Below are 21,862 nucleotides of genomic sequence, written 5' to 3' on the forward strand. Positions count from 1 at the left end.
TAATAGGAAGTATAATGAGGTTTCTAAAAGGGGAGTGCAAAGTCTGAAAGAACAATATCAAGAGATTACCACCCCTCCTTCTGAACATCCTTCCTCCCCTGCCTCATCCCTCCCTTGATCCATGAGTGAAACTGGAATCAGGGACATAAAGCATGAGTGTCACCATTCTGTGACTTCTGTGTCTCTTGGGGTCCCTATTGGTTAACATATTTTGGCACTTCAAAGCAAGTGACTCAAGTACAAGATTGGTAATAGCTCCCAGGAGGGAACAGCTCAGAGTGACAAACCTACATTCATTCATTCATTCATTCATTCAGCAAACCTTTATTGAGCATTTATTCTGTGCCAGGTACTATGAACAAAACAGTCACTGCCATTATGGGGACGGGGGAGGGGGGAGGGATGGCACTGGGAGTTATAACTGATGTAAATGACGAGTTGATGGGTGCTGACGAGTTGATGGGTACAGCACACCAACATGGCACATGTATACATATTTAACAAACCTGCACGTTGTGCATATGTACCCCAGAACTTAAAGTATAAAAAAAAAAAACAACCAGTCACTGCCATCCTTGGAGTACTCATGTGCTGGGAAAGATGTATCTTAAGCAAAGGATCATACAAATAAATGTAAAATAAGTCCTACACCATGCTCTAGAGGGTTAGGAGTATATATAATGGAGTGATGTGACTTCTGTAATATATTCAACACAAGTACCCATGATCTTATAATCCCAAAGCCTGAACTCTCAAAATCTATGTAACAATGAAAAATCAGCAAGTGCATGATCGCCGCCAGGCCATTTCCCACCATATTTAGGCAATTCTTGATTATTAAAAAAGTTCTTCCTTCTATGGAACCTGAGTTGGCACTCTACACAACATCATTGTTCTAACCACAAGAATCACACACAAAAAGTTGACATGACTTTTTTTTTCAAATGTAAAAAAAAAAAAGCAAAAAAACTAGCAAAACTTCCTCCATACCAAGCCTGGATTTCAAACCTTCCATTCCATGGCATGCTTATAAGTTCCCACCCCATCTTTGTCACTTCCCTTTGGACTCGTTGTATAGCCCAAGGTTGACTAACAGATAGCTGGCACACCCCACTTCCCTATCTTCATACTCATGGAAAACACTGCATATTGATCCCTACACAGTTTGCTAATGTGCTCGATTAGTGTTAACAAGGGGGTGAAATCTTTTTGCTATCCAAGCCTAGCCATGTCCCACTAAAAGTGAAGTGTGCAGAACTAAATACTAGGCTCAAGCACTGGGTTCTAATACTGGATCTAGGCTAACCACCATTCTAGTCTCATTCTGAAGATTTTAAACTTTATTATCAATGCTTCCTTCCCTAGAGGTTCCATTACCTGGCATGCTCTTGCAAATAATATATGGAATGGAGACATATAGGCACATAAATTTATATCCTCCCTTCACTATTGACCACTTTCTATTTATTTAATACTTAAGACTCATTATAACCATTTATAAAATGTAGCTAACAATACCTACTTTACAGAGTGGTTGTGAAGAACTCTGAGACACTGTAAGTAGATTTACCAGATCCTTGATACATTTTCTAGTGTATTTTTTCTTTCCTGACCACTTAGGGCCCAGGACAGTCTTTTCCTACTTCTAGATCAACCAAAAGCCTCCACACAAAAAAATTGTAAATTACTCCAGAAAAACTAAAAACTAAAAAATAAATAAACTGTTCTTGATTTAGGTAAGTCAACAGTATAAAGATGTCAGTTTTCTCACTGCTGAAAGAAATCATAGATTACACAAACAAATGGAAAAACATTCCAACCTCATGGATTGGAAGAATTAATACTGTTAAAATGGCCACACAGCTCAAAGCCATCTGCAGATTCAGCACTTATTCCTATGGAACTACCAGTGTCATTTTTCACAGAATTAGAAAAAAAACTATTCTAAAATTCGCGTGGAACCAGAAAAGAGCCCAAATAGCCAAATCAACCCTAAGCAAAAAAGAACAAAGTCAGAGGCATTACATTACCTGACTTCAAATGTACATTACCTGACTATAAGGCTACAGTAACCAAAGCAGCATTGTAGTGGTACAAAAACAGACACACAGAACAATGAAACAGAATAGAGAACCCAGAAATAAAGCTGCACACCTACACCATCTGATCTTCAATAAAATCAACAAAAGTAAGCAACGCAGAAAGGACTTCCTCTTCAATAAATGGTCCTGGTACAGCTAGCTAGCCATATGCAGAAGAATGAAACCAGACCACTACCTTTCACCATTTACAAAAATTAAAATGAATTAAAGATTTAAATGTAAGACCTCAAACTCTAAAAATCCTAGAAGAAAACCTAGAAAACACCATTCTGGACATCAGCGTTGGGAAAGAATTTATGACTAAGTCCTCAAAAGCAATTGCAACAAAAACAAAAATTGAAAAGTGGGACCTAATTAAACTAAAGAGCTTCTGCACAGCAAAACAAACTATCAATGGCGTAAACAGATAACCTACAGAATGGGAGAAAATATTCACAAACTACGCATCCAACAAATGTCTAATATCCAGAGTCTATAAGGAACCTAAAAAACTCAATAAGAAAAAAAAACAAAAAACAAAACCTCAATAAAAAGGGGGCAAAAGACATGGACACTTCTAAAAAGAAGACATATAAGTGGCCAAAACATATATGGGAAAATGCTCCACATAATAATCATCAGAGATATGCAAATCAAAACCACAATGAGATATCATGTCATAGCAGTCAAAATGGCTATCATTAACAAGTCAAAAAACAGCAAATGCTGGCAGGACTGTGGAGAAAAGGGAATGCTTATACACTATTGATGAGTATGTAAATTAGTTCAGCCTCTGTGGAAAGCAGTTTTGAGAATTTTTTTTTTTTTTAATATGGAATCTCACTCTTTTGCCCAGGGTGGAGTGCAGTAGCATGGTCTTGGCTCACTGCAACTTCCGCCTCCCGGGTTCAAGCGATTTTCCTGCCTCAGCCTCCTGAGTAGCTGGGATTACAGGCGTGTGCCACCACACCCAGCTAATTTTTGTATTTTTGTAGAGATGGGGTTTTGCCATGTTGGCCAGGCTGGTCTGGTCTAGAACTCCTGACCTCAAGTGATCCGCCTACCTCAGTCTCCCAAAGCACTGGGATTACAGGCGTTAGCCACTGTGCCCAGCTGAGATTTTTCAGAAAACCTAAAACAGAGCCACCAATCAACTCAGCAATGCCATTACTAGGTATATGTCCAAAAGAAAATAAGTTGTTCTACCAAAAAGATGCATGCACTTGTGTGTTCATCGCAGCACTATTCACAATAGCAAAGACATGGAATCAACCTAGGTGTCCCATCCAGACTGAATTACATAAAGAAAATACAGTACATATATACCATAGAATACTATACAGTCATAAAAGGAATGAAATCACGTCCTTTGCAGCAACATGGATGCAGCTGGAGGCCATTATTCCAAGAGAATTAATGCAGGAACAGAAAACAAAATACCATGTTCTTATTTATAAGCTCAAATCACTGGGGTAAAGATGGACACTCTCAAACAAATGGTCCTGGGTAGCCATTTGGAGGAAGACAAAATTAGATCCATCTCTCACATCATCTGTATTAATAAACTTCAAATAAATTAGGGATCTAAATATTTAAAAATAAAACTGTAAAAGTACTAGAAGAAACTATGGGTAAACTCATTTTTAATCTCAGTGTAGTGATAAGTTTTCTAAGGATGACTCAAAATCCCAAGGCAATAAAAAGTTAAAAAATCAGAGGCAATAAAAAACAAAATTAATTAATTTTACTACTTGAAAATAAAAAACACTTTACATAACAAAAGCACCACAAAGAAAGTAAAAAAGCAACTGACAAAACTGAGAGAAAAGATTTACAACATATACCACAGACAAAGAGCTAATAGTTTTAACATATGAAAAACTCTTAATAACCGAGATACAAAAGACTGAAAACTCATTTTAAAAAAATAGGAGGACAGGTGTGGTGGGTCATACCTGTAATCCCAGCTCTTTGGGAGGCCAAGGAAGGAGGATCACTTGAGCTCAGGAATTCAAGACCAGCCTGGGAAAAATAATGAGAACCCCATTACTACCAAAATAGCAATAATAATAACAGAACACGGTGGTATGTCCCTGTAGTTCCAGCCACTGGGGAAGCTGAGGCAAAAGGATCACTTGAGCCCAGGAGTTGGAGGCTACCATGAGCCATGATCACACCAGTACATTCCAGCATGGGCAATAGAGAAACTCTGCCTCAAAAAATAATAATAAATAAAATAAAAAATTAAACTACATTGAAAAAATTTTAAATGGGAAAAGACATGAATGGGCAATTCACAAAAACTGGACATTAAAAATGGCCTTCATATATATGGGAAATGCTGAAATTCATTCATAATTAGAGAAATACAAATTAAAACACACTAAGTATCATTTCTCACCAGACTGGCTAAAGTTTAAAAACTTGACAACACATTCTGTTGGTAATGCTATGAGGAAAAAGTTATTTTTATGGGTTTTATGTACCAATTATGTAAATGGTACAACCCTTCCGGAAATAAATTTGGCAATGTCTAACAAAACTACATATATTTTAACCTTTCAACCCAGCAATCCCACTTCTAGGAATCTACTCCGAAGATACACTTTCAACAACACATTAATACATATATACAAGGGTATTCATTGCAGCTTTGTTTGTAGCTATACAATACTGGAAGCAATCCAAATGCCCATACATAGTAAAGTGGTTGAATAAACTATGATACATCCACACCATGAAATCCTATGCAGTGGTAAAAAAGAATGAAGAAGGTCTCTGTGAACAGGCATGGCATGATTTCCAGGACATACTGTTAAGTGAAAAAAGCAAGGCCCAAAAGAGTATTTCTAGGGCATAAGAAGACAGAAAATACAAAGGTGTCTGTTCTTTTGTGCAAAAGATTTAAAAGAAGGATTAATAGAAGCTAATTAGTGTGGTTACCTAAGGAAGCAAGTGGAAAAAGAGGAGAAAAGAGGTGAATGGAAACAGAGTTTTAGGAATGAGGAGGGAGTCACACTTCTCCAAGTACGTATTTTTGTATAGCTCTGACTCTTAGAACCACAGTTTCACAAACCCTTCACATATCCTCAAAATAAACAAAAACTTAAAATCAACCAGGATGCAAGGAAAGGAGAACCCAGAACCGAGTAGAAACACTAACAAATGAATCTAATCATACTAAAAATGAGTAACATAACCACACTGAAATGGATGGGTAAGAAAAAGAACTAACCTAAGTACGGGAGATAGTGTCTTGATAGGCCACTGTGTGGTTAAAAAACATTAATTTTGCTTAACTGATCAGACACCAACTTAAACAACTGATCAAGATAAACATCAGCAGCAATGAGACATATCAAGATTATTACTCCTGGATAATGATACCTTGAGAAAGATACAAGAGTATTTTTGTAGTGCTCTTGCCAAAAACACACAGCCTCAATCTAATCATGAGAAAACATTCCAAATTGAATGACATTCTACAAATTAACTGACTGGTACTTATTAAAAGTGTGAACATCACAGAAAAAAAAAAGGCAAGACTGAGGAACTGTTATAGACTGAAAGAAACTAAGGAGAAATAACAAATAAATGCAATCTGGGATCACTGTTAGCATACTAGTACAGAAAACAGGCATTAATGGAAACATTGATGAAATTCAAATAAGGTCTGCTGTTTAGTTGCCAGTATTGTACTAATGTTAATATCCTGTTCCTGATCATTTTATTATGCTTATGTAAGATGTTAATTTTAAGGAACATGGGGTAAAGAATATAAGGAATTCTGTACTACTTTTACTATTTCACAAGTCTAAAATTGGTTTAAAATTTTAAAAGTATTTTTTTAAAAAGACTTCAATGGGAAGTAGAGAGGGCCATTGGGTCTTACGATGTTGCGAACTCCCAGCAGAGCAGGCATCCCAGTCCTTGAAAGTCTGTGGCCTTTTATGCCTATGTTCATATGACAGCCCTAGAGCTCAGTAATTATTTCAACCTCACTACTAGAGCTGAGGTAATGCTCTTCAACCCTGTGGACTGTGGCCCAAACTAGGGGATTGGTTAATAACTTATGCTATATTCATACACTGAAATGCCAAAGGCCAATTAAAAATAATGTTGTATACTATTTAATAATTCCATATCATGTTTTCCAGAAATTAAATAGGTTAATATAGAGAGAGAGACAGATTGAGGGAGAGAAAATTTGGAAAAATATTCTCCAAAATGTTAATAGTAGTTACCACTGATTGGTGATCATGTATCCTTTGCTAAATAAATAAATAAATAAGTTATTTTAAAATTAAGCAAGGAGACTTCTGGTTTTAAAATGGTGGAATAAAAACATCTGTCTCCTTTCTCTTCTCCAAAGTCACACTGCAACAAGCAGAAGAAGGAAAACAGAATGCAAGTTCCATCCTTGAGAAAACTAGGAAATGACTGTTCATCTGAACTATGCTCTGTGAGGAAGGGGTTGACTAATGTAGAGTCTACTGAGAAGAGCCCAGTGGGAAGAGCCCATTAAATTGGCCCATGGGGAAGACAAAGCCAGGACCCTGCAGAGCATGTGCTCTCCTAAGAAGTGGGACAGCAACCACCAATTCCTTGCCTAAACAATGGTGTTGGAACATGCAGGCTTAGAAGGGAAACTTCTTTGGTGCTTGTTTGGCACCTTAGAGAAGTAGGGAAGCTGGGACTGAAAGCAGAACCACACAGACATGACATTTCAACAGGAAGCAAGTTATTGGTGAGATGAGGCAGGATAGAGGAAGATCCTGAACTCCAAGCTGGCAGTTTTGGTAAGCAGTGAAAAAATAAAGGCAAAGCGATTCTCTTGCACACCCACTCACACTCACACAACTCTGTTATAAAAAGCTTTATTACCATATCAGTTAAGATGAAGTTCAACTACGTAACAAAAAAAAAAATCCAAAAAACTTTAACATGATTATTTTTTTCTCACTTAAAAGAATTTCAAATGTTCTAAAACTGATTGTGGTGATGGTTGCACAACTCTGTGAACAAACTAAAAACCATTGGATTGTACACTTTCAAGGGGTGAACTGTATATATAAGTTATATCTCAAAAAAGCTATTTTTTGTTTAAAAATTTCCAGGAATAAGACTTGTATAGTGGCTTCATGGTGTCATCAGGAAGCCAGGCTCCTAACTTTCTGCTCTGCTACCCTCTGTACATGGCTTCCATCTTCAAGCACCCCTCATGGTTTTAGATGGCTTCTGGAACTCTGGTCATTAAATCCATATTCTAGGCTGCAGAGATGAGGAAGAAGGCTCTATTCTCCTCTCACATTTAAGGTGCTTACCCAAAAGCCAACTCAACACTTTTGCTTTATATATTATTGGACAAAGATTAGTCACATTGCTATAATCCCCTGCAAGGAAAGTTGAGAATTTTAGGGCTATAACTGAGAACAGTGACAATGAATAGAACCTGGTTTCTACTGTATTAGAAGAAAGGAGAAATGAGTGTTGAAGGATGCAATTAGTAGTTTATGCCACAATCATGAACCATAGAAAATTCTTTATAGCTCAGAACATAACCCTGTCCTATCTCCTGCAAATAGTCAGAAAGAACGTATCTCATTGAAAGATAAGTAGTAATTAAAAAGAAACCAGTATACAAACTATGTAAAGATATTGCAAGAAAAAAAGGAGGAAGGAAACAGAAAAAACAAATGGCAGATGAAGAAGCAACATCTGTTTAAAAAAAAAAAATGTTGTCACCAGGCAGACAAAATTGTGATCAAGCATATTGTCATATATTTTAAGAATTTTTAACAATCTTAAAGCAGAGTAACGAGAGCCAGGGAAAAGATGAATAGGCATTACTGAAAATACTATAAGATATACAGAATACGGGGCTAAAAAAGTAAGCGATAGGGATATATATGAAAAAAGATAGAACTAAACAAGCCCATCAAAGTTAAATGAAAATGTGGATAACTGGCATCCTTGGATTATAGGTGTTCAACAACATTCAAAAATAACAAAAAAGAATCAAATGTGCAGTGTGATAAGAAAAACTGATTAACAATAAGTGACACTAAGACATAGCCTAAAAGTTATGAGATTTCAGAGATAAAGGAAAAAACCCTTTAATCATGCAAAAAGACCAAGTCATTAATGTAGGTAATGGAAGTGTAGGTGGGAATCATGTTGATCTCTGATATCTCTACAGCTTTATTTACCTTTAGAAGATAGAGGCACAATGCCTACAAATGTCTTGCAGTCCAGAGAGTTTAACTAGCTAACCAGTCAGAAAATTTTTAAAGTAAAGGACCGGATGGTAAATATTTTCAGCTTTGTGGCTTGTACAATCTCCGTCACAGCTACTCAATTCTGCTGTTGTGCCTAAAAGCAGCTGTGGACAACATATAAATCAATGGGCATGGTTGTGTTCTAATAAAACTTTATAAAAATAGGCAGCTTACTGGACTTGGCCCTTGGGCCGTAATCTGCTGACCCCTGAGCTAAACTATCACTCAAATATAAAGGCAAAACAAAAATATTTTTGAAGTTTGACATCTTCAGGCATGTAATCCACATAATCTAAAGTGTTGAAAGACAAACTTTAATGGACAAAAGATAAATGAAGAAACTGAAGCAAGAATACTGGCAAGAAATAAAAAGCTAAAATATGCTCTACTACCTGGAGAACAGAAAAAGAGGCATACCTTCCGGCTCCTTTGGCAGCAAGTGCCTTAGAAGCCCCATGACGTGAAAGGATAATTCAAGAAACCAAGACATCTGTTGGAAGCCATAAAAATTATGATCAGTTCTAAATAAAGAAGGTGATGTCACATTTGCAGAGCCCTTTTAAAAACATCTAGAGATTCACAGGGATATTTAGATTGTTAACCCACAGTGACAGCTAAGTAAGAGGGGCCTCAATTTTCTCAGATGTGAAACACCAGGGTTGAATTAAATCAGAGCAGCCTCAGCCCTGACTGCTCATGAGAATCACCTGAGGCATTTTTTGTTTAAATGTCTATACCTGGGTTCCATCCCAGACCACTTAAATTAGAATTTCTGGCGATAGGAAAGAGAGTATTTTTTTTTAAAGCTCCCCAAATATTCAGATACGCAGCCAAGGGGGAAAACCACTGAATTAGATGGTTTGTGAGGTAATTATCAACTCAGATATTCTATAAATATATATGTGTATAATGTATAAGGAATTATCCAAAACTTAAAAATTTAGAAATTTATACATAAAAGAGGCAAAACTACTTAGTCAATTTTGGATGCATGTTTCTATTACAGAACTTTAAATTATGGTCCATACTGGACTACGTCACAGGGGCTTCGGAAAAAAAACCCTAAAGTCTTAATGCCATCCTAACGTACATAAACTAGTAATTATTTGTGAATAAAGATAAAAGTAGGTAACTCCTTCTGACAAGGTAATCAATTCCTTACTTTTAAAAGAAAAGTGTCCATGTCAAGTATTTCTAAAATGTCAAATGTTCCTTAATTTTGAAAGTCTAAGGTCCTTGGATGGTGTTTGTTTGCTTTTAAAGAGCATTTCAGTAAGACTGATCTCTAATCTACTTACTGAATTGCTTATTTCCAGAAATCAGTAAACTCAAGAGATTTAAACACATGAATAAAAATAAATGAATCTCAATACAGAAATAAAATATTTTCCCAGAGAAGCCAGATAATCAGTAATGATTAGGGTAACAATAGTCCCAGTTTGCCCAGGGCAATCCTGATGTGCACCTGTTATTCCAGAGCAATTATTAATAGTGTTCCCTTTCACTCTTACATTTTTTCTGATGTAGGTAAGAAATTATATGGTAACTCTACCATTGATGCTAACAATAATAAACGAGTTGTATCTCTTCATTAGGGCAGATACAAAGATCCATGCTTGGAAATATATTAACGATGAACAATGAGGCTGGGTGCAGTGGCTCACGCATGTAATCTCAGCACTTTGGGAGGCAGAGGCGGGCAGATCACCTGAGATCGGGAGTTCAAGACCAGCCTGGCCAACATGGCAAAACCTCATCTCTACTAAAAATACAAAAATTAGCCAGGTGTTATGGCATGTGCCTGTAGTCCCAGCTACTTGGGAGGCTGAGGCAGGAGAATCGCTTGAACCTGGGAGGCAGAGGTTGCAGTAAGTCGAGATTGTGCAGCCGCACTCCAGCCTGGGCAACAGAGTGAGACTCTGTCTCAACAACAACAAAAAACAAACAAACAAAAACAATGTATCCTCACAAGTGGGAACCAAATCTTTACCAGCAGTGCATAATTGGTAATCAGTCTTAGTTTGTAGTGTGAGGTGGAGCTAAATCATGTAGTAGAGGCAACAATTAATGTTTTCACAAAGGGATGTCAAGAGATATTTAAAGATAGATGCCAGAAAGCCAATTGGAATTGTTGTTAATGGGACCAGAAGAGTTTGGGTGGGAATCAGAAAGGACTTGCTAAGATGCTGGGAGAAAAGTGGATCCAAAGACCAGGGTCCCAGGGACCAATTCTGATCAGGAATAATAAGGGGAGGGAAAAACCCTAGACAGAAGCCAGGGAGGGTCTGGTATAGAACAATTGTGCCAAGAAACTTCTGGCTGTTTTCTCCAGCTTTTTATTGACCTAATCTTACCACAAGGATGTCACTCAAAGCATTAAATTCCTAGCACTTTTGTAATTTCTACAAAAAAATTTTAAATGAAGCCTATTCTGGCAGATTTTCTTAATTCAGACTTTTAATTAATTCAAACTGCTCAAATATTTTTTTTTTAATTTTTTTTCAAGTCAGTAAGCCTGACTTTCAAAGAAAACAAATCAAATGGTTTTTGAAGATAATTATCCTGGACTACAGTTATTTGATCTTCTAAGATTTTCATGTGTTAGGTGGAAAATTAAAGTCTGCAGGGAACGCAAAGATAAGGTGTCAGATCAGTCACATCAATCCTGCCCAGGGCAATACCGATGTGCATAATCAGTCAATGGAGGGACAGATGTCACTGTCACATCTTCATATCCAAGAAGGAATATGACAGCACTCTAAAAGTGAGTTATAATACTTACTCATTCAACAAATGTTTACTCATCATCTATTATGTACGTGGCAGCATGCTTACCTGGCAAATTATGGGCGTTTATGAAAACGTGAAAAATGAACTGTGACAGCAGTAAATATTTATATACTGGTAATGGAAAGACACCTCATGGCATGCTTGATCTATTCATTCTGAGAATGATTCATTACTTATGGCTCCTAAAGAAGGCATGGACTTAATCACTAAGTTAGTAACCTATGGCCCCTCAAAAGCAGAGAGCAACACGTCAAGCTCTTGGCTTTCCATGTGCTGGGTTCAGATCCTCAAAAGTCTCAGCTTCATTTCTTATCCTAGGGTTTAATAAGCCATCCCCATTCCCTTCCAATAAATTCCTCATTTACTTAAGTTAATTTTAGTGGATTTTTGTTGCAAATAAAGACCCTAATTAAGACAGATAACAAGGGTGAATTTGATATTCTAATATAAGAAAGTAACAATTAATAGTGTTTCACTCTGATGTAGGTAAGAAATTATATGGTAACTCTACCGTTGATGCTGACAATAATAAATGAGTTATTATTAATATTTGGTATAATTCCTGTGAAGAATATGACAACTAAAGAGAATTTCTTCTGGAAAGGAATGGATTAAATATAAAAGGAAGGGGGAAAGCCCAGTGATACATAAGATACAATCTTAATGGGAATTCTTAAACTTGTCACCAGGAGCATAGTGAAGACCATTTGGGTTAAGACAAAGTGAGAGAGAAACAGAGTTAATCATTATAGAAGAATGCTACAGCCTATTTAATCAAATAAAAATTACAGATAATCAATGCCTTTCTAAAATATACTGGAGGCCTGAGTTTTAATAATGACATGTTTATACTCCTAAATTTACTTTAACACTTGAATTTGGACATTCCACCATGAACTTTTTTAAATTTTTAATTTAATTTTAAGTTCCGGGATACATGTGCAGGCCGTGTAGGTTTGTTACATAGGTAAACTTGTGCCATGGTGGTTTACTGCACCTGTGAACTCACCACCTAAGTATTAAGCCATCCATCAACTTTTGAAAAATGTTTCAAGCTATTGTTGGGTGAAATTGGCTGTTCGTTGGCCAAAACAGCTTAGTTTTAACAATGTAGCCACTTTTGACCTCAATACAGTGTTTATGCAATTATGAGTATCTATTATATTTCTGTAGTTATTTTCTAAAATATGAGTGTGGAATAAAAGGGTGAACATATTATGCTACTAATAAAGAATATATTTTCCTAAACTTATTACAATTAAAACCAAGATTGAGGTCATTAGGTATGTCAAAAGTAGCCCATCCCAGCCTGGGCAACATAGTGAGACCCTGTTTCTACAAAAAATAAAAAATTAGCCTGGGGTGGTGGCACATTCCTGTAGTCCCAGTTACTCTGGAAGGTGAGGTAGGAGGATCACTTGAACCCAGGAGGTCAAGGCTGCAGTGAGCTGTGATCACACCACTGCACTCCAGCATAGGTGACAGAGTGAAAGCCTGTCTGAAAACAAACAAAAATAGCAGAGCCTTTACCATCAGTTGAGGTCATTGGGGTCAAGGTGCCAAATTGAAGCTTGGTTATAAAGGAACAAATTAATATTAAAGAAAATGAATTAAAAAGTAGAACATCATCAACTTTTATCTTTTCTTTCACTCTGTTATCCAGGTTGGAGTGCAGTGGTGCAATCACAGCTCACTGCAGCTTCAACCTCCCAGGCTCAAGCAATCCTCCCACCTCAGCCTCCCAAGTAGCTGAGACTACAGGAATGCACCTCCATGCCCAGTCGCTTTTTTTTTGTAGAGATAGGGTCTTACTATGTTAATCAGTCTGGTCTCAAACTCCCGGGCTTAGCCAATCCTCTCATCCCAGCCTCCCAAAGTGCTTGGATTACAGATGTCAACCACTATGTCCCACCAACTTTTGTCTTTTCTAAAAGTTGTAGTATAATTAAGTATTCTTTATTATTCTGGAAACAGAGTCCTCCATTATAATACCTAAGTCTACTATTCAATATGTGTGGATCTGACTTCCTGCACAGTCTTGGGGACATTCATGTACTAAATATAATGGACTGCTTCTATGACAAAACTGGCACAGAGGTAAGCTATGTGTTCATGGGAAACTCTCACATTTACTAGAAGACTTTGCAGCTCAAAGTAAAGTAGTTAAAAACTGTTTTACTTACCTTACTGACAATATCATCTCTGAAATGATAGCAGATACAGCAAAGAAACTGCTATTTTTGAACCAACTTCTATCTTACAAGGAAGAACTGAATGGTTACCATGCCATCTTGGAATTTGTAATAAGAAAGAAAATATAGGGCAGAGGCTGGCATGTGTTGAAGATGTTAAGAAAGCAGATATCAAGACCTTCAAAGGAAAGGAAGGAGCTATAGCGCAGAGAGTAAAAGCTCAGACTACGGACTCAAGGAAACGTATAGGTTTGAATCCTTGGGGTGAGACTTACTAGTTGTGTGACATAGAGCAAGTTATTTAACCTCTTTAAATCTCAGAGTTTTCTTTTGTAAAGCAAGAACTGCAAAAAGAGCACAAACTGACTAGGAAAATCACTTAACCTCTCTAAGCTTGTTTTCACTTGGAAAAATGAGGAAAGTAATAGTATACACCACGTAGGTTTGTTGGGAGAATTAACTAAGAAAATGCACGTAAAATACCTAGCACCGAGTTTAACAAAAAGCGAGAATTTTTAAAGACCCTCACTCACACACACACACACACACACACACACACACATACACACACACACACATTACTTACAGTATTTCATGGACTCTAAAATTCTAAGAAAGAAGAAATTCTAGCTCCAATTTAAAATAAATAGAAGGTGAAATAAAGGAGGATACAACTAATAACACCAAGGACTATCATTGCTATTATTATCTTCTAAGAATAGAGTTTTAAAAAGCTAGTGCTTAGAAAGAAATGAAGTTGGTCAGGCACGGTGGCTCACACCTGTAATCCCAGCACTTTGGGAGGCTGAGGCAGGTGTATTGCTGGAGTCTAGGAGTTCGAGACCAGCCTGGGTAATATGGCAAAACTCTGTCTCTATAAATAACACAAAAATTAGCTGGGCTTGGTGATGTGTGCCTGTAGTAGCAGCTACTAGAGAGGCTGAGGTAGAAGGATCGCTTTGAGCCCAAGAGGCCAAGGCTGCAGTAAGCTGAGATCGCACCACTGCACTCCAGCCTGTGTGACAGAGTGAGACCCTGCCTCAAAAGGAAAGAAAGAAAGAGAGTGAGAAAGGAGGGAGACAGGGAGGGAGAGACGGAGAGGGGGAGAGAAAAAGAAAGAAAAAGATTATATTTCTCAAGACTAAATGATTTCCTCAGCATTCAAATACTTCTTGGGAACATCTATGCAAAATTACCAGATGAAAAGAAGGCGAGGTTGCATAATTTCTATTTGAGGTCTACATTTTCCAGCAAGAATGGTCTTCAACTGGATATGGAAGAAGAAGCCAGGCAGAGTGTATGTATCAACAAGAGTATGTTAACAGAGAGAAAGGGAAGACACAGTTCCTACTTTACATGCATTCAAGTCTCCAGATCTCTACACTAGGTGGTATCTCAAGACTTTTTGCAGGATAATAAATGCAATTGTTCGGAATAAAAAGATTTGTTAGAACAATGAAGATCTGAAATTATTCTGAAAAAGAAGCATATATAAAGATAGAGATATGTTTATTTAAACAAATTGGCCATCTAGATTTTTCATGGATTTTATTGTGCTTTATAAAGCACACATAGTTTACTTTGATGCATTCTTATGTAGAATATTTAATTATTTAAGCCAAATAACATGTTTCTAAAGCCAGTCAACCATTAGTAGTTATCATCCATTACAAAAATTTGTTCCTATTTCTCCACATCCTCTCCAGCACCTGTTGTTTCCTGACTTTTTAATGATCGCCATTCTAACTGGTGTGAGATGGTATCTCATTGTGGTTTTGATTTGCATTTCTCTGATGGCCAGTGATGATGAGCATTTTTTCATGTGTCTGTTGGCTGTATGAATGTCTTCTTTTGAGAAATGTCTGTTCATATCCTTTGCCCACTTTTTGATGGCACAAGTATACATATGTAACAAACCTGCACGTTATGCACACGTACCCTACAACTTAAAGTATAATAATAATAAATAAATTTAAAAAAAAATTTGTTCCATCATTCTTAGGACTGACAAGGAGGTCAGTGAAACTAATTCTTAATCATCCAACAAGGTTTTGAGTACTTATTATGTGCCAAGTGAACTGGGAATATAAAAATGATCTCTTTTTTATATGGGGAGGTACCCAACTATGTGAGCAGGTTGGAGTTCAAAACATAGTTTGACATACTAAGCATAGGGGCAAGAAAACTGCTGCAGAAGCAAAAAGATAAATTCTGAGTCAAAAGGTAAAAGAAAAGGAAAGGTTGTAGGGGTAGGGTTGATACAAAAACTAACAAGTTATATGGCACCACAAATCAGAATGGGCCTCCAACAGAGCAGAACAGACTTGGGCTGTAAGTACTCAGTAAAGGAGCACTTATAGGTGCTAGCTGAAAGCTAACTGAAAACTTCAAGTTTTGTGATAGTCTCTCATGGCTGATCCATAAGATTTGCATAAAGATGTAGGAGATGTGGCTGAAAAAGCTATTGAGGATCATTAGTAACTTTGAGTACCAGAATAAGAGTTTGAATTTAATTATATCATGACCACTAAAATAGCTATGATTTATTGAGCACATACTATGTGACATAATCTTTACATGCATTATCTTATTTAATTCTCACCATAACCCTATAAGGAAGGGAAAATTATAACCTCTGCTTTACAAACTGAGGCTTAAAGATGTTTATTCACTGCCCATGTTCATAAAGCTGGTTAAGTGTTGGAATTTAAATTCATAATCCATAGCTCTCTAAATCAAAAACCTGTAGCCCAAATGACAAAGCTATACTCCCTTGACTGTGGAGAAAATTGGGAGCAACGAGAATTTTTAAAGGGGGAGATATAATCAAAACTACATTTCTATAAGACAGAATACAGTGGATATATGGGCAGTGGATTTCCTGGAGAAGTGAAAAATTGAAAATGACAAGACTAGTTAGAAAGTTATTAGTTCAGGTGAGAGACATGAAGACATAAATGAGGGCCAGAGTAATAGAGAAAAGGGGATAGATAAAGACACTGGAAGGGGAGAATGAAGAGAACTTAATGTGTTAGTTTTCTATGCTGCATAGCAAGCTAATGCAAGTGTAGTCACTTAAAGCAACATACATTTGATATCTCACAGTTTGTGGGTTGAGTCCAGGTGTGACTTAGCTAAGTCTCTGCTCAGGTGTCACAAGGCTGCAGTAAAGATGTCAGGTGGGTTACATCCCTGTCTGAAGGTTTGACTAGGGAAGAATCTGCTTCCAAGCTTAATTGGGTTGTTGGCAGAATTCTTTTTTTTTTTTTCTTTGTGGTTATATGACTGACCTCCCCATTTTTCTTGGTACTTACTGGCTGGAAACACCTCTTAGCTCCTAGAGGTCACTCTCATATTCTTACCCCGTGCTCTTTTTTCTGATAACATTACAGTTTATTTCTTCAGAACCAGCAAGAGAACATCTGCTCCTCCAAATGTCTGGGCTCAGGAAAGGCTAAATCCCTCTTTTAAAGGGCTGATTAGGTCAGGCCCACCTAGGATAATCCACTTTGATTAAGTCAAAATCCAGTGACTAGGGACCTTAATTACATCTGTGAAATCCCTTTGCCTTTGCCATATAATGTACCCTAATCGCTAGAGTGACATCATCATTTTCACAAGTCCCACCTACGCTTAAAGGGAAGGAATTATTTTTTTTTTATTTTTTATTTTTTTATTATACTTTAAGTTCTAGGGTACATGTGCATAACGTGCAGGTTTGTTACATACGTATACTTGTGCCATGTTGTTGTGCTGCACCCATCAACTCGTCAGCACCCATCAGGTATAACTATGCAATCCCTCCCTCCTCCCCCCTCCCCATATTAGGCCCCGGTGTGTGATGTTCCCCTTCAAAGGGAAGGAATTATATAGAAAATATTATACCAGGTTGCAGGAATCTTGGGGACCATCTTAGAATTCTGCCTACCACATTTAACAGCTGATTTGATAAAAAGAGAAGAAAAAAATAAGTCAAAGTTTTTAACCTGAGTAATTTAGAGGATGGTGATAATATTAACTGAGATATGACACATAAGAGGAAAAGAGATTTAATGAGAAAGATTATGAATCTTGCTTATGAGTATTCACCTTGCAGTAACAGTGGTACAACCATTTATCCTAAACCAATTTCATCCATTTGTTTCAACAGTACCTAATATTTAATTAAATGGTATGGAGAAGAGGGGTTTCTTACATCTGAAAGTAATTCTATCATAATGTACATAATTATTTTTAAATGTTACAAATGGCCATGAACTTGAGAAACAATTAGCAATCTATTATGTTTTAGATTCATGTCTTCTTCCTTTAATCCAGCAACCAGTCACTGAGATTTTTTTTTAGTTGTTTTGATAAATGCTCCTTTCAAGCTCTGTTATTTCTGAGAAATAGCCAAACATCTTTTTCCTCCAGGAATGTTTATTCTAAAATATACCCAGTAATAGCTGAATGAGTTGTTAGGCAAGTAGATAAGTGAAATACCCAAAATAACCAAGGCAATATTAGGGTTAGGACTAACAAAAATTAGAATAAATAATCTAAACTCTCATTTTAAACTATCTGAATTATCCCATGGCTTTTGGGTTAAGGCAGATCACACATTCCATGGTATGCATGGTAAAATGCAGAATGTTATTATTGCTTGGAAAAGTGTAGAAAATAAACATTTACTGGGTGTCTTCCTAATACCAAGTCTTATGCTAAAACTTTCACATATGCTATGCTATCTCACTGCATTCTAACAACTCTGAAATAGGGATAATATTAGCATCATTGTTTTAATAGATAAGGCAGTTGAGGCTGAGAAGTTAAACATTTTACCCAAGCTAAAATGTAGGAATGGCCAGGTTTCCAACCTAAATATATCTTATTCTTCATACCTTATTATTTCCACTATTGTTCTCTCTTCGATTCTCAGATTAGTTGTAACTTCCTCTAAGAAGCCTTCCGTAACCACCCTCTGGGGCTTCCAAGACTATGCTAGATGTACATTCCCACCACCATGTTTTCCCATAGCAACCAATTAGTGTCAAAGTTAAGTGCTCCAGTTCTAAGACTGCACAAACAGGATTCAAATTCCACAGGCCAGGATTCAAATTCCAACTTTACACTTGCTAAGTTTATGAACTTGCAAAATTGACCAAGCCTCAAGCTTTTTCAGTAAAACAGGAATAAAAATAGTACCTGGCTCAAGGGATAGTTGAGAGAATCACCTAAGAAATATACCCCTATTATTGTTATCATTATCACCAGAAGATGTATTCTACTTATTACACTGTGTTGCAATTGCCTGTTTACTTTTCTGTATTCCATACTGGAATGTAAAATCATCCCTGGAACACGGGCTACATGTTGTTAGTTGTGATTTCCCCAGAGCCTAGCACAGTGCCTATCTGGCACACGGCAAGCACTTGAAAACCTCTGCTGAGGGAAGGAATGAAGAAAGGAAGGGAGGGTGGGTCAGAGGAAGATATGACACTTCCCATTAAATGGATGTTCTTGTTTTTCCCTGGCATAATCTCAGCAAAGGTATGAGAATGCATGCAGATGAAAATAAACCATTACTTCCCTTGATTATATTTAAGGATCAGAAACCTTAGAAAGTGGAGTTTGTTATGACATCCTTAATGCCAGGTATAATCTAGAACTCCTAATTGTTCAATGGTCCCTGGAAAAGGACAAAGTCCAGGCAGGCTTTTAGTAAGTGAACATTCTCTCTCTACGAGAAATGAGCATCACCCTTACCCCCATAGCCTGCGAATAAATGCTAAATGTGAATGACTTCCACATAACTTCAAACCACACACAGGACGGTCCCTGCTCCCAGCCAACCACTAACTCCAGGGCTGTTATGAAAAATGCCCAAGGCTCCCATTTTTTTAAATTTAATTTATCTCAGCTACACCTGTTTCCACTTTCTCATCTTCAGCTGGTAGCAGACTAGTGCCTGTTTTTATTCTTCTGGTGGAAACAGTACATTTAGATTTAACTGTATCTTATTTGCACCCATTTGAAGCCCTACATACAGGAAGAACAAAATATCCAAAAAGGTGTATTTAATTCATATAGGGTCAAGCAGTCTGGGCACTCATAGGCCATGACAATAAAAGAGGATTCTTCATATTTTTCACATTTCTTATAATATAGGCAAAGTGACAGGTAAAAACGCAAATTAGGCAGAAGTAACCACAGAAAAGGGAGATGAATATAAAGTCGAAGAGCCCTATTCATTTGTGATGCAAAAATCCATTATTAGGAACAAATCTTCTCTGACAGTCTTGTGGATGCTGCATAATTCAGTGAGCCCAACTGTACTTAGGAAGTGATGGTTAAATATTGAAAATCTGATTGGAAGACGGAGGTGGCTTCCTGCTCTTTCCTGTAATTGCCTTGTCTGATTTTTCTCATGAACAATGTATCACTGGAATTTTTGACTATGATAGAGTGCACCTCCTGAGAGTTCTGCCCTGAAGGCTAGGACTCCAACTCTGCAGGAGGTATCCGATGGAGAACTTCATATATCTCCTCTACACCTGTCATTCCTCTTCCCTTGTCAAGCCCCAGGGTGTTGTGTGGAACTTATGAGCCTCTCCCCAGCCCATCTCCCTTCACCCTACCACCTCATGCACATTACCACAGCCTAATGAGTTGGAGAGGCAGAGCCAGCCCAGGTTTCTTATTACAATAACATTCCATTTTCTTCAAATAAACCCTGCTCAGAACAAAGGCTCCTGGTCACAGCCTTTGTTGTGAATGTTTAATCATAACATTTTGGTGGGACCCAGAATATCATGATGGTTGCTTTCAAGTAATTTGTGATATACATGCTTAGCAGATGATGTAACCGCATATTGCTGCTGTGCTTTTTGCTCCATTGCTTCATGTGGCGTAGTTTTCTATGACCGTATACTCCACAAATGCAAACAGATGTATTTCCCATGACCTTAAGCCCAACAAACAGAGTTGTTTTATGTATTTCCCAGTTCACATTTTTGAGGGCTTCAAAATGCAGTCTCCTAAGGTCTTTCAATACTTGTGCTTTTCACGCTTTTAACCATGTTAAGTATTTCAGGAATGTGATAACACTAATAAGATATCAGAGCAAGAAAAATAACAAAAAGCATGTAGTCTCCAACCCTAAAAAGTTTATTTTAAACATGTTCGTTTCCTTTAAGCTTTGCTTTCAATTAACTGACTAAAATGATAGAAAAGAGCTTTGTGAAGTTAAAAATATTAACAAAAAGAACACCCAAGAGAAAAACATCTAGAGTAAGGTGATTTGAAATGCTGATGTGAAAATCTACCAAAGAGAATTCATAAAACATTCTGAGATCACTGAACAACAAAGTGGGATTTAACCTAAAAGAGTTAAAATGGTAAAATCTATTAAAACCATCCCACCTCAAATGTTACAGTTATCTCAGCCATTTCTTGTTTTGTGCTTTTTTATTTTAGAGTTTAAGGAGACAAAAATAATTTTGAATAGCTGGGAGTATCCCTTATTTGTGCCTGCTAACATAAGCATTTTTCTAATGGATCCTTACCATGTGGTGTAGTGGTTTAATCACACTGGCTTTGAAGTCAGACAGGTGTGAGACTAGAACATTTTTAAAAATTTGTTACAACTAATTTTTTAAAATTATAACTCTTATTTTGAAATAGTTTTAGACTCGAAATTCCATATATAGTACAGAGAATTTCCATGTACCTCTCACCCAGCTTTTCCTAATGATAATATCTTGCATAACCATAGAACGTTGTCAAAAGTAAGAAACTGACATTGGTACATACAATACAATAACAATAACTGTAACACAATAGTACAATACTTTATTTGGATTTCACCAGATTTTGTGTGGACTTCTTTTGGGGGTATGTGTGTGTGTATATAGTTCTATGATTGGTGTAACCACCACCAGTCAGTATACAGAACTGTTTTGTCACCACAAAGAAACTCCCTTGAGTTACACCTTAATGATCATATCCTACCCCCAATCCTAACCCCTGGCAATCATATATCTATGCAGCATTGATTTTGCCACATCAATAATATTATATAAATGTAATCATACAATATGTAACCTTTTGAGACTGGCCTCTTTCACTATGCATAATTCTTTTGAGATCCATCCAAGTTGTTACATGAACCAGTAGTTAATTCCATTTTATTTTTGAGCAGTATTCTATAGTATAGATGGCCCACACTTTGTTATTCTATTCATCAGTTGTAGGACATATGGGTTGTTTCCAGTTTTGACCGGTACAATATAAAGCTGCTATAAACATTCATGTACAGGTTTTTGTGTGAACATAACTTTTCATTTCTCTAAGATAAACACTGATGAAACAGATTTCTGGGTCCTGTGGTGTGTGTATGTTTATAGGAAACTGCCAAACTATTTTCCAAATTGTTTGGAAATGTTAAATGGCTATGCCATTTAACATTCCTCATCAGCACTTGGTACTATCAGTAATTTTTATTTTGGTTATTGTAATAGGTGTGGTAGCACATATAGCTTTA

This window comes from Macaca nemestrina, chromosome 12 (genome assembly GCF_043159975.1).
Source record: "Macaca nemestrina isolate mMacNem1 chromosome 12, mMacNem.hap1, whole genome shotgun sequence".
Lineage (NCBI taxonomy): Eukaryota > Metazoa > Chordata > Mammalia > Primates > Cercopithecidae > Macaca > Macaca nemestrina.